Below are 12,118 nucleotides of genomic sequence, written 5' to 3'. Positions count from 1 at the left end.
CAGAGGTCTGTGCTAGCTGTTCTAGGCATGCTCAGTGGAGGCCAGAGTTCTGTGCTAGCTGTTCTAGGCATGCTCAATAGAGGTCAGAGGCCTGTGCTAGCTGTTTTAGGCATGCTCAGTAGAGGCCAGAGTGCTACACTAGTACTGTTGTAGGCATGCTCAGTGGAGGTCAGAGGGCTGTGCTAGCTGTTCTAGGCATGCTCAGTGGAGGCCAGAGGTTGATTTTCAGTGTTTTCCTCAATTGCTCTCTACCTTGTTTTTGATAGGGTCCCTTACTGAATTTGGAGCTCACTGGTTAGGTATCAAGTCTGACCAGCAGGTTCCAAGGATCTTCTTATCTCCATATGCCTAGTACTGGGAGGATAGCCATGTGCTGATGTGCCAGTTTTTGTATTTTTTACTAAAAAAATTTTATACAACATATTTTGAACTTGTTTTTTCCTCCCCAAACTTCTCCCAGATCCTCTCCACCTCTCTAGCCACCCAACTTCATCTTCTTTTCCTTTTTCCAAAAATAACAACCACCCAAATGAAAATCAAGACAAACAAAAAAGCAAATCAAAGGCTCACAAAATAAGCAAGCAAACAAAAGTGTGGGGGTTTGTTTTGTGTTGACCAGTTATTTCTGGACTGTGGTTGATATAACAAATGACAGGCTAGTGCAGAAAATGGATTTTTCTCTTTGTCAGCAGAGTATCAATTGCAAACAGCTTCTTATTGGGGATGAGTAAGACCCTGCATCCACTTTTTTATGCATCCACTTTCACAGCAAAAACTTTGCCTACTGAGCCACCTCTCTAGGCCTCAAAACACCAGCTTTTATTATTTCCCCTATTACTGAGCCAACTGGGCTCAGTTTGAAAAATCTCCTGTAACATTGGCAGTGGTTGTATTTTCTGGGTTGTCAACTGGCTGAAATATCTAAGATGGCTCGACCTCATGGCTGGTGGCTGGTGGCTGGTGGCTGGTTTCTTCCTCCAGCTGAGATCCTAGCAGAGCCTGGCAAATATGAATCTTGAGTTTTCTTCCATGTGGCCTTTGCATGGATCTTGGGCTTCTATAACACAATGCTGGGGGCTAGTGTGAGGGATATGAAAGCTTAAGGCTTGAATGCAAAAGCCCTACCTAAATTCTACTGGTTAAAATCCATATGATATCAGTTATATTAATCAGAAAGCCAGTCCTGACCCAGCTTATCTGTTGGTGGAGAGCAGAATGATAACTTTTGGCTAATATTTGCCATAGTTATCCCATGGTCAGAATAGCTCATGCCTCTCTCTTCCACACAAAATCACACTCACACTCTCCTCTTCCCCCAAAGTCACAGTCTATTGTGGCTGTGTTGCAGAGTTCAGGAGCTCACCGTGTAAGCCAAGTCTAGGCAAAGAGGTCCGTGAGTGTGGTCTTTTGGCTCATCTCCTGAGGTCCAGCCCCTTTGTAGGTTGAAAGACCTAACATACAAAGGAGGAGAATGGGCAGGCTGGCCTCAGGGGAAACACCCAGTCCAAAAGGAGGTGGACAGGCCTGTTGAATGGAGAGGGCAGGTAAGAGCATTGCATGCAGAGGGGCACGTGTGTAGGGAAGGAGGGGTCTGGGGCATCATGGTGCGAGCAAGGGTTGAGTGGAGTGAGGTTGTGATCCCTCTGTGAAGGCCAGGCAGGCGCTGTGGGGGTGGTGGAGGTTTGGGATTAGACTGCTAAGATTTTCACAAGGAGATGGAATCGGGGATGCAGGGGTTAAGACCAGACAGTCGGCTTTTCTTACAGGAAAGAGAGAAAGAACACATAAGGACAAGTTTTGTTCTTAGGACAGTCATTTTTCATTTCAGAAAATGTGGGCTATGGTCAAGAGCTTGCTTTGGGATTAGGACACAGTTTAAAACCTGCTTTTGGCTCTACCTGCTGTTGTCACTGAGGCAAGTGTTGCTCAATGCCTTGGTCTTGGTTTTCTGTTTGACAAGAGTGCTGTCTTCTTCTTGTGTTGCCGGGGGGGGGGGCACGCGTGCATCTGGCAGGACAGTTCTGAAACTGCGGGGTACGGTCCGCAGAGACCCAAGCTCATTATCAGCTTTCCCAAATGGTGCAGTGCAAACAACTTGAAGGTTTGAGGGCAAGGTGGGTGCGTATCAAGCTGTGCTGTTTGGGGAGGGGGGGAAGACAAGGACTGGGAACCTCAGTTTCCTTACTTACAGAACAGCATGGATCCTGGAGGTCAGACTAGAAAACCTGTAAGCATGGAGGTTCCAAATGCCAGGGAAGTGCCACTTGTTATCTTGTAAGCGTTGGTTACCTCTGGCATGCTGTTCAAGTTTACCAGATTACAAAATTATGGCCCCAAAGCCATAGCAAAGGCCATGAGGGGGGAACATACCTGTTTTATTCCCTTGTTTTCTTCTTCAAGAATGAGAACAGTAGTAAAGATATGTAGTTTTGGGCAAAGGAAAAGCTAGGAGATGGGAACAGGGTGCAGGATTCAGAAAATAAGGGGTCTCTGGGCTGCAGGAAGGACTTAGGATTGTGTACTGAGTCAGGTAGGAACGAAGGGAAGGTTCTGAGCAGATTCATGACTTGGTATAACTTTGGTTTTTAAAATTCTCATCTTTAAAAAAGTCCTCCCTGTGTGTTGGTGGCATGGCAAGGTTTCAAGACGGCGGCGGTGGGCTGGTAACTCCCAGCTGCTCTCCTCCCAGCCTCCCCTTCCTGCCTGGGTCCAGCCTTCTCCTTCAGCGCTGGCCTCCTGCCTTCCCATCTACCTTACCCAGCTTTATCTGGGGTGTTTCTGCTCTCTGTTTGCTTTCACTTGTCTTCCTGGATGTTTTCCATTATATTCAACCTGGCAGGTGCAAAGGCAGCCACTGGCTCTGCCCTGAAAGTGAAACCTGCACTGCAGATGGCTGTCTTCCCCTTGAAGCTGATTGCTTTCATCTTGTGGATTCCCTGCCAGCATCCTTCCAAGGGCTTAGTTTGTTTGGCCTTCTGGATAAATCCAGTTTCCCAACACTTTGGAGTCTGCCTGTCAATCACTCCACCAGTGGAAGGGTACAATTGCCCCTGACTGGAATTCAACCTCAGGGTGCTTTGTCTGTGTTTAACAAAACTCTGGTTCCAGCCTTCTATCTCCTCACCTTTTATTTCTTCACGGGGACTGACCACTCTTCTTTCTGTCTTATCAAATTCTGTTCATCCTTCACACTGCAGTCTTATTCAAAACATACTTGTTAAATGTTTGAATGGCCCCTCCGTGCACATGGCTCCAAAGTTGAGGGGATAGAGGAGGCTTGGCATTTCAGCCTGGTGTCTCGACTGCCAGGCAGCCACCCGGCTGCTCCGTGTCTGCCCTCATAGGATGGCTTCTGCGCTCTCAACCCCAAATACCCTCCTCTTTAAGTTGTTTCTTGTTGGCCTTTGGAGCAGCAATGAGAAAAGTAACTAGTGTTGTCACCCTCCATTCCTCTCTCCCCTCCACCCCTTGCAATCAGCAGACCATTCTTTATCGCTATTCACTTGTCTATTCTGGACATTTCATATTAACCGAATACATAATATCTATATAAAATTTGAGCCTGACATCACTGTGATGTAATTTTGCTTTAAACATCAAATATCTTTTGTATGAAGAGAAGGAAGAGAAAACAAAGAAAGCTTTATATTCACCCATAGGGGGTTCATGCACGGAGCTCTTTATCCTCTTCAGTAGATCTGAGGTGCCATGTGGTGTCACTTCATTTTATTCTGAATGACTTTAATCTTCCTCATAGTTCTTTGCCTGTTCTGGACTCTGTGCCAGATAGCACCTTGGGGAGCTCCTGATACTTTCAGATCATACTGCCTGAGAAGCTGATATTTTTCCAAAAACTTATCTACTTTATGTTTCATAAAATTATCAAATGTCTCATATCCATTCTATTATCCTTTTAATGTGGATGTGCAGCAACAGCCTTCCTTTCAGTCCTGATACTAGTGCCGGTGTTCTCTTGATTAGATTTGCTAGAAGGTTATCTTTCGCGGTTAATTAAGGATCAAGATAAACAAATAGGCCGAATAGATGTTTATTCAGGGAGAAATAACTTACAACCTAGACAGATGAACACCAGGAAATTCAACCTGATCCTCTCCTGTCCGAGTCACGCCAGAAAGAGAGCGCCTTTCCTGGCCCCCTCCGACCTCCTTCCACAGGTCACTCCGCCTATGGCTCCACCCCCCAATTGGCGTGGTCAGTGCCACAGAACTATCTCACTACAGTTATCAGCTTTGATATCTTCAAGGAATTAACTTTTGCTTTTATTAATTTTCTGTATTGTCTGTTTTTTAATAGCCTATCAGTTTCTATTACATCCTTATGTATGTTTGTAGTTCTGCTTCTTTTAGATTCAATTATCTTTTATTAGCCTTTTCTTGTCATTAATTTTAAACTTTTCTCTGTGCAAAGTTTTGTTAGGACATTCCATCACAACAATAGAAAAAAAAACAACCAAGACAACTGCCTGTTAAGCAATCCTTAAACAGTAGGATATGGGAGAGAGATATGATCTGGGCAGATGAATCCCATGATTTTTTTTGTACAGACATCTGATATACAGTTCCATGTTGTATCCTTTCAGAAAAGGCTTGCAGTCTCAGAAAATGAACAAGTTTAAGGACATGCTATATCTTGTGTGTATATATGTGTACACATGTATGCATATACTCATGTGTGTTTGTGTTTGTGTGTCTGTGTATATGTGTGTGCATGTATATATATGCATATATATGTGTTGTATGTATGTGTTTGTATGTCTGTGTGTCTTTGTATGCACATGTATGTGCATGCATGTGCTTGTATGTGAGTGTGTCTGTGTGTCTGTCTGTGTCTGTTTGGATGTATATGTGTTTTTCTGTATGTGTGTATGCATGTGTGTGCATATGTGTGTCTCTGTGTTTTATGTATGCATGTGTGTGTGGGTGTATGACTCTAAAAGAATGGACTTCCAGGTGGTGGCACTCACCTTTAATCCCAGCACTCGAGAGGGAGAGGCAGAGGATCTCTGTAAGTTCGAGGCCAGCCTGGTCTACATAGTGAGTTCCCGGACAGCCAGGACTATTACACAGAGAAACCCTGTCTTGAAACTCCCCACCCCCCAAAACAATAAAAGAATGGACTTCACAGTGGGAACCACTGCATCTTTGTCCCAAATCTACTTCCCTTCACCTCATTTTCTTCTGGCCTCATCCCTTTCAGAGGCAGCATGTTAATCCATGTGTCAGATTCAACTTCCTGGTGACCCTGACCTGAGCTCAGGAAGATGTACTCAGTTAACATTTGCTGTGTCCATCCCTGTAAACACCTCTCATTTAGCACAACAAGAACCATTGGTATTCACATTGCACATGTTATTGTGTGTCCTACTTTGTCATGTATTCTATCATTCCCCAACTTCTCAAATTCTGTGCTACCGACAGTGGATGTTGAAACTCCTGACAAAATCAATTTGAAAGGAACCTGATTGAACATTCAGAGCTTGCCTTTTGCTCCAGTTTTCATAGTGACTGGACTTAACACTTTTAGACAAGGGGCAGTCTGGGTTTTAGTAAGTACTATTCAATATTAGCAGTTCTAGTATGACCCAGGGAAAGTCTGCCCACCTCCCCAGGTCGCAGGCCCCAGGCTTCTTGCAGGATGTGCTATTTCTCTTCAGTTCATGGAAACAGGGGAACCTCTGAAAGTCAGGTCCTCAGCAAAGCAGGGTGCAGAGCACTTTCTTCCCTAAGTGGTTCTGATTTTTCTGTAGTGCACTCACTGAGCAGGAACAAAAACTCAGAAATGTTCTAAGGCTCTTTTTTCTTTCAATGACTAGGGGCCCACAATAAATAAAATAATTGCTTGTACGTGCCTCTGCCTCTCTGTCTGCGATACTTCATGCAATCAGATGAAAGCCTTTCCTCCCAAGCCTCTCTGCCTTCACGTAAATTAGGAGCAATTTATTTTCCTGTAGCCTCAGAACTTTATAAATATAGCCAGACCAAGAAGGCCGTGAATAAAAGCAGGCCCTCGACCTTAAGCGAGAGTACATTTCTTCTAATGCCTTTCATTTTCTGAGCAGGAAATTATAGACTCTTTCATCAGCAATCAGATTTCAAGAGAAGGTGCCTGTGAAGGTAGCCAAAACCTACTTTCTTCCTAGGTCTCATTTTCTAGCATTTTCTGGGCCTTTCTCATGGTTTAATGGAGCTCTCCATAGACTGGAGATGACCTAATCGTTTGACAAGTGATTCCAGTGGTCAGGGTGTTTCTGGTTACCATGGGCACACCCCCAGTTTGGTTTGAGGGTAGCTGAGTGAAAACAAAGACAACAAAGTTTGACACCACTCAGTTATTTCCTGAGGACAAAGTAATGAAGGCAAATGAGAAGCCGTCTGAGTATATGAAGTGAGTAGTTAGTAGTTGGATTTATTTTAAGTGTGTGTGTGTGTGTGTGTGTGTGTGTGTGAGTGTGTGCGCATGCATGTTCACACATGTATGCAGGAACCCTTAGAGTCTAGAAGAGGTGGTTGGAGTCTCTGGAGCTGGAGTTTCAGATGGTTGTGATGTGCCTGATGTGGGTGTTGTTGAACTCAGGTCCTCTGCAAGAGCTGCTGTGCTCCTATTTTCTGGGCCCTCTCTCCAGAACCAATTGTCTTTATTGACTGTTGTCTGGAACTGCACTTAACTCACTCAACTGTTAATGAATATTTGAGTTATTATTAGCTTCAGAGATTTTACAAATAAAACAACAATGATACTTATGTATAAGTCCTTTTGTAGACACATGCTTTCATTTTCCTTGGGTAAATGCTTTGGAGTAGGAATTTTGGGTTCTGTAATTTTGTACCTTAAGAAATTATCCTGCTGGTTTGAACATAGTTTTTAATATTTCTGTCAGAAATCAGTGGGGGTGCTAGTTGATCTGCATCCTGGCCAACATTTGCTTTGGTGAATATGTGGCTATTTTAGTGAGCTTGTAGCTTAACTAATTACATATGACTTTGCTTTGTAGTTCCCTTGTTTCTCATAACTTGGCTTTTCTGAGGAACACCAGCCAGGTGTCTGCAAAATGTTTCCTGGAATGAGCTGTGATGAAGTCTCAACCTCTGAGGTCTCAGGAGGTACCATCTTGGGGATGGGGTCCTTGAAGAGATGATTACAGTGAAAGGAGGGCCTTGGTGTGGGCCCTGACCCAGTATGACACAGACGACAGAGAGAAGACCATGTGGGGATTCAAAGAAAGGATGGCCATCTCTAAGCTAGTAAGAGACACTGTGAAAGAGATGACCACTGCTAGCCCTTGTCATTCGATGTTCTCATGCCTTTGTTTCCACTTGTATTTTAGCATGCCTTGTAGGTTTTGAAGGAAGGCATGGCACACTGGAGATGAGTCTCGGGCAGATGAGTTTGAGGTTGATGTTTGCAGAATCAGAGATGTCAGTTCTTTCCCAGCCCTTGTTGTCAGGTTTCCATAAAACCTGAAATGTACTAACCTTGCAACTCCTTCATTTGTAATCCATCCTTTTTTAAAAATTAATTAATTGATTGGTCGATTTTATGTGTGCAGGCGTCTTGTCTGTGTGTATGCCTTGTGCATTGTGTGTGTGTGTGCCTGGTGCCCTTGGAAGACAAAGGAGGCACTGGATCCCCTAAGACTAGAGTTACAAATGGTTGTGAGACACCATGTGGATGCTGCTAATTGAACCCAGGTTTTCTGCAAGAATAGCTTGTAGCAGGCTTTCTTTGGGCACCAACCAGTTCCTAAATCGCGACACAGAGACTCATTATTAGTTATGAATACTCAGTCTTAGCTTGGGATCATCTCTTGCTAGCTCTTTACAATTTGTTTTAACCTCTTTCTCTTCATGTATGTTTTGCCTTGGAGTTTTTTGACTTTTGTTCTGTATCTCCCACTGTGTGTCTGGGTGTCTGGTGGCTACCTGGCTGGCTAGATCCAGGCATTTCCTTCTCTTTTTCCCCCATTCTCTCCTTTTTTTTTCCTTCTTGAGCCTAGATTCCTCCTCCTACTTACTCTGACCACCAGCCTTCCCTATCCCTCTACTGCCTAGCTATTGGCTGTTTTTTATTAGAACAGTTTTTATTAGAACAATCAGGTGCCTTAGGCAGGCAAAGCAACACAGTTTTACATTGATAAACAAATGTAACACATTTTTGTCTAGTTAAACAAATGTAAAGCCTCTTTACCTTGTTAAGCAAATGTAACACATCTTTGTCTAGTTAAATAAATGTAACACACCTTTGTCTAGTCAAATAAATACTCCACAACAGCAGCCAGTGCTCTTAACCACTCAGCCACCTCTCTAGCCCTGTCTGTTGTCTTTATGATTGACATTTTTGTATTATTTCTTCTTCTCCTTCTCCTTCTCCTCCTCCTTCTCCTTCTTCAATGAATTATATTATATTTTATGGGCTTTTATGGTCTGATAAGAGCTACTATTTGTTCACTTCATTATAATAGACCTTTGAACTTTTTTTTCACCGTTTATGGTAAAATTTTGTATGAATTGTTCCACATACACTAAAATCATAATGTAAGGAATTTTTCTCCCAGCATGAAACTTAAGAGAAGATCATTTGTCTATTATATTTGCATCATAAATATTACTGTGATGGTTAACTTCAGCTGCCAAGTCTAGAATTAGTTAGGAGGGGAGTCTCCATCAGGTTAGCCTGTGGGCATGTCTGTGGAGGACTGTTTAGATCAGGTTGGCTCATGGGCATGTCTGTGGAGGACTGTCTAGATCAGGTTAGCCCATAGGCATGTCTATGGAGGACTGTCTAGATTAGGTTGACCCATGGGCATGTCTATGGGGGTTGCCTCAAATATTAATTGGTGTGGGAAGACTCAGACTAAAAGTTGGTGGTACCATTCCCTGAATTTGAGTCTAAATTGTAGAGGAGCAGAGGGTGTGAGCAGAGTAGTTAGCACTTGCACATCAGCTCTCTCAGCCCTGTGAATGTGATGTGACTAGCTGCTGCCTTGCCCTGACTCCCAGTGACAGACCATCGCCTGGAATTGTAGTTAAAATAGACCTCTGCCCTAAGTTGTTATTTATCCTGGTCTTTTATCATAGCAACAGAAAGGAAACCAGGGCAACAACCTTTCTTAAAGCACATGACCTGAAATCCAGGATTTCCTTTCTTTCTTTGTCCCTTCTGACTTTCTAGGCTTTAAGAAAACATAGTCCATCCTGTCATTGCTCAGACCTTTGCTATTTTTGCTTCCTAGTTCCTGCAACATCTACTTTAAATACTTCCTCTCTTCAAACAGGGAAGTGGGTATGGCTTCTTTAACTCTAAACATCTCTATTAAATACAGATTATTCTTCATAAGCGATTTTAATTCTGGGAGCTTGTTCTGTAAGTGTGCAATGGTCGAATATTTATGGCCCTACAAATACATGTCAAGAACCCAATCTCCAAAGCAATGGAACTAGGAGCTGAGACCTTTGGGAGATGATGTGGTTGTGAAGGTGGGCCCTTCTTGAGTAGAAGTGGTACCTGTATGAAAAAGGCCTCTTGGGAGACTTAGCCTCACTGTGTGAGAGCACAAGAAGGTATCCCTTAGGAGCCAAGATCTATAACCTTAAAGATTGTATACACTAAATCTTCTTGTATGAGGTTATATTTCTCAACTTCTAAAAATTGTGAGAAATAAGTTTTTATGGTTTACAAATGATATAGTCTTCAGTAGGGTGATCGTGAATAGACAAAAGGAAGGGATTATCATATATGTGTTCAAAAATGTATGCATGAAAATATTTGCTATAGCATTGCTTATAATAACAGAAGGCTTAAAACTTCAACACACATTAATTAGGAATTGATTAAATTCAGCATGCTGGCAACCACATCATAAAGATTCTGCAGTCACAAAGACTAAAGAAATATAATTATGTGTGCTCATATAGAAGTGTTTGCACACACCCTGTTTATCACAACTAAGTGTGTCATGTACAGAATCCTCACATGTATCCTGACCCATTCAAAGAACATTCCTAACTCTTTATAGGACAATGACATCACCAAATCTTAAGCAGGGAGCTGGAGACTTGGAGTTACTAATTGTGTGACTTCCAGGGAGACTTGATTTTTTTACATACCTTTGTCTTTTCTTAATTTTGCTTTTACCATATTCAAGTGTTTTTCATTTTAAAATTTCTACTTCTGGCCATAGTCAAAGACAATTTACCTTCTTGGCTCAATTTTCTAACATGCAAAGATGTATTAACAGAGCTGTCCAGACACAGGACAGCAGTGATCACAGGGGAAGGGTGTCTGAGAGAAGGAAGTAGGTGAGGCAAGCCTGAAGCATTTTCCCACACAGGCCCAAGGGCAAGCAGCCCCGCTGCTGCAGCCCAGTGGAGGAAAAAGAGACAGGAAACTGGGACGTTACTATAGGTGACTAGAACTTGTGAGGCTGGATACCTGAGAGAGGAGAGCTGAGGGAAAGGGAGATCAAGAGATCAGCAGAGAGTCAGTCCCCTTGAGACTTTTAAACATGTTCTGGAGTTGGGGCTGGGAGAACATAGCATCGCCAGACTGAAGAACATACTTAGTGCTCACACAGACAGGCGCAATGGTTCATACTCCCTCCGTCAGGGTGGGAAAACTGGGAATGCACAGCACATTCAGTGGTAGAGTAAAGGCTGGCCGTGACTTGCCAAACAAAGGTTCAGTCAGACTGTTGCCAAGTTACTGAACTTCATCCTTGTACAAAACTTGAGAATAATCGAAAGGAAATAGGGAACCATTTAATACCCAAAAGAGAAAAATTCACAATGTCTGGCATTCAATAAAAATGATCAGCCATGCAAAGAACAGAAAATATACTTTAAAACGAGAATAAAAATGTATCTATACAATGAGACCTAGGAATGACATAGATGACAACAGACAAGGATATTACAGCAATCATTGTAAATTTATTGTGATGTGTTTCTGAATGTAAAGACTATTCATGACAAGGAGATTACTTGGGAGAATGGGAGATGACTCAGGATTATATTTTAGAAGTGAAAGTATACTAGATAGTCTTAATAACTAGATTAGATACCAAAAGAGACAAGATAATTAAATCTGATGACATAGGGATAGAAAACAGAAAGAGAGAGAGAGAGAGAGAGAGAGAGAGAGAGAGAGAGAGAGAGAGAAAGGTGCTCTATTATATAAAAATAAACAGAACATCATGGACCTGTGCAAAAACTTTATATAACAAAGCACACATGCACTTTGAGTTTCTAAAGAATGGTGTAGGAGGCCATTTTAAGAAACAGTGGTCAAACGTTTCCCAAGTTTGATGGGAGAAAATGATGTATAGATCAAATAAATGGAATAAATTTCAATCACAAGAAACAAAGACACGATGATGCCTTATCTTAATCAGACTTCTTGAAATCAGTGACAAAGAGAAATGCTCTCAGTTGCCATTGAAGAGATACAGTGGAGACAGGAACCTGAGAGCAGAAGGGAAGCTGGAAGTCAGAAGACAGTAGGACCCTTCCAAGTACTCAGAGAGCAGGCAGCTTCGAAATGCACACATAGCCAAAGTAAACACCAGAGAAAAGGCGAAATCAACTTTTCAGACACATGAGATCTGAAAGGCTTCGTTAACAGAAGACCCTTACCACAGGAAATATTAGAGGAAATCCTTTAGGCAGATGACAGTCAAGGTCAGGTGGGAATCTGGAGACATTTAGATGAATGAAGAACACTGGAAATGAGAAATATAAGGGGAAATGTAAGACACATTTGTAGAGTGTACTCGACCCGCCTGTGACCTTGGACTATCTGGCCCAGTAGAGGTGGATCTTCTTGTTTGCTGACATAACTCCTTTAAAAGTAAGAGTGGAACAGTCTCGAGCTCTCTTGTGGGTGGTTGGAGATCTGACCACAACTTCCAGAGCCCCCAAGGCAGAAGACAGTGGAGGCTCTCTACCTTATTGCTAATCGTGGATGTTCCCCAATAAATATTAGATATCCTTTTATTAGGGCCCACACACATTTTATTTTAAAAATGTCCTAAAATAGAACTGTCTAAATAAAAATAAAGCCATTTTATTATGAGTTTTTTCCCCTTTCTCATACATACATGTAA

The sequence above is a fragment of the Phodopus roborovskii genome, unplaced genomic scaffold, assembly GCF_943737965.1.
Source record: "Phodopus roborovskii unplaced genomic scaffold, PHOROB, whole genome shotgun sequence".
NCBI lineage: Eukaryota > Metazoa > Chordata > Mammalia > Rodentia > Cricetidae > Phodopus > Phodopus roborovskii.
The sequence above is the reverse complement of the archived record's forward strand: the minus strand, read 5'-3'. Positions refer to the sequence as shown.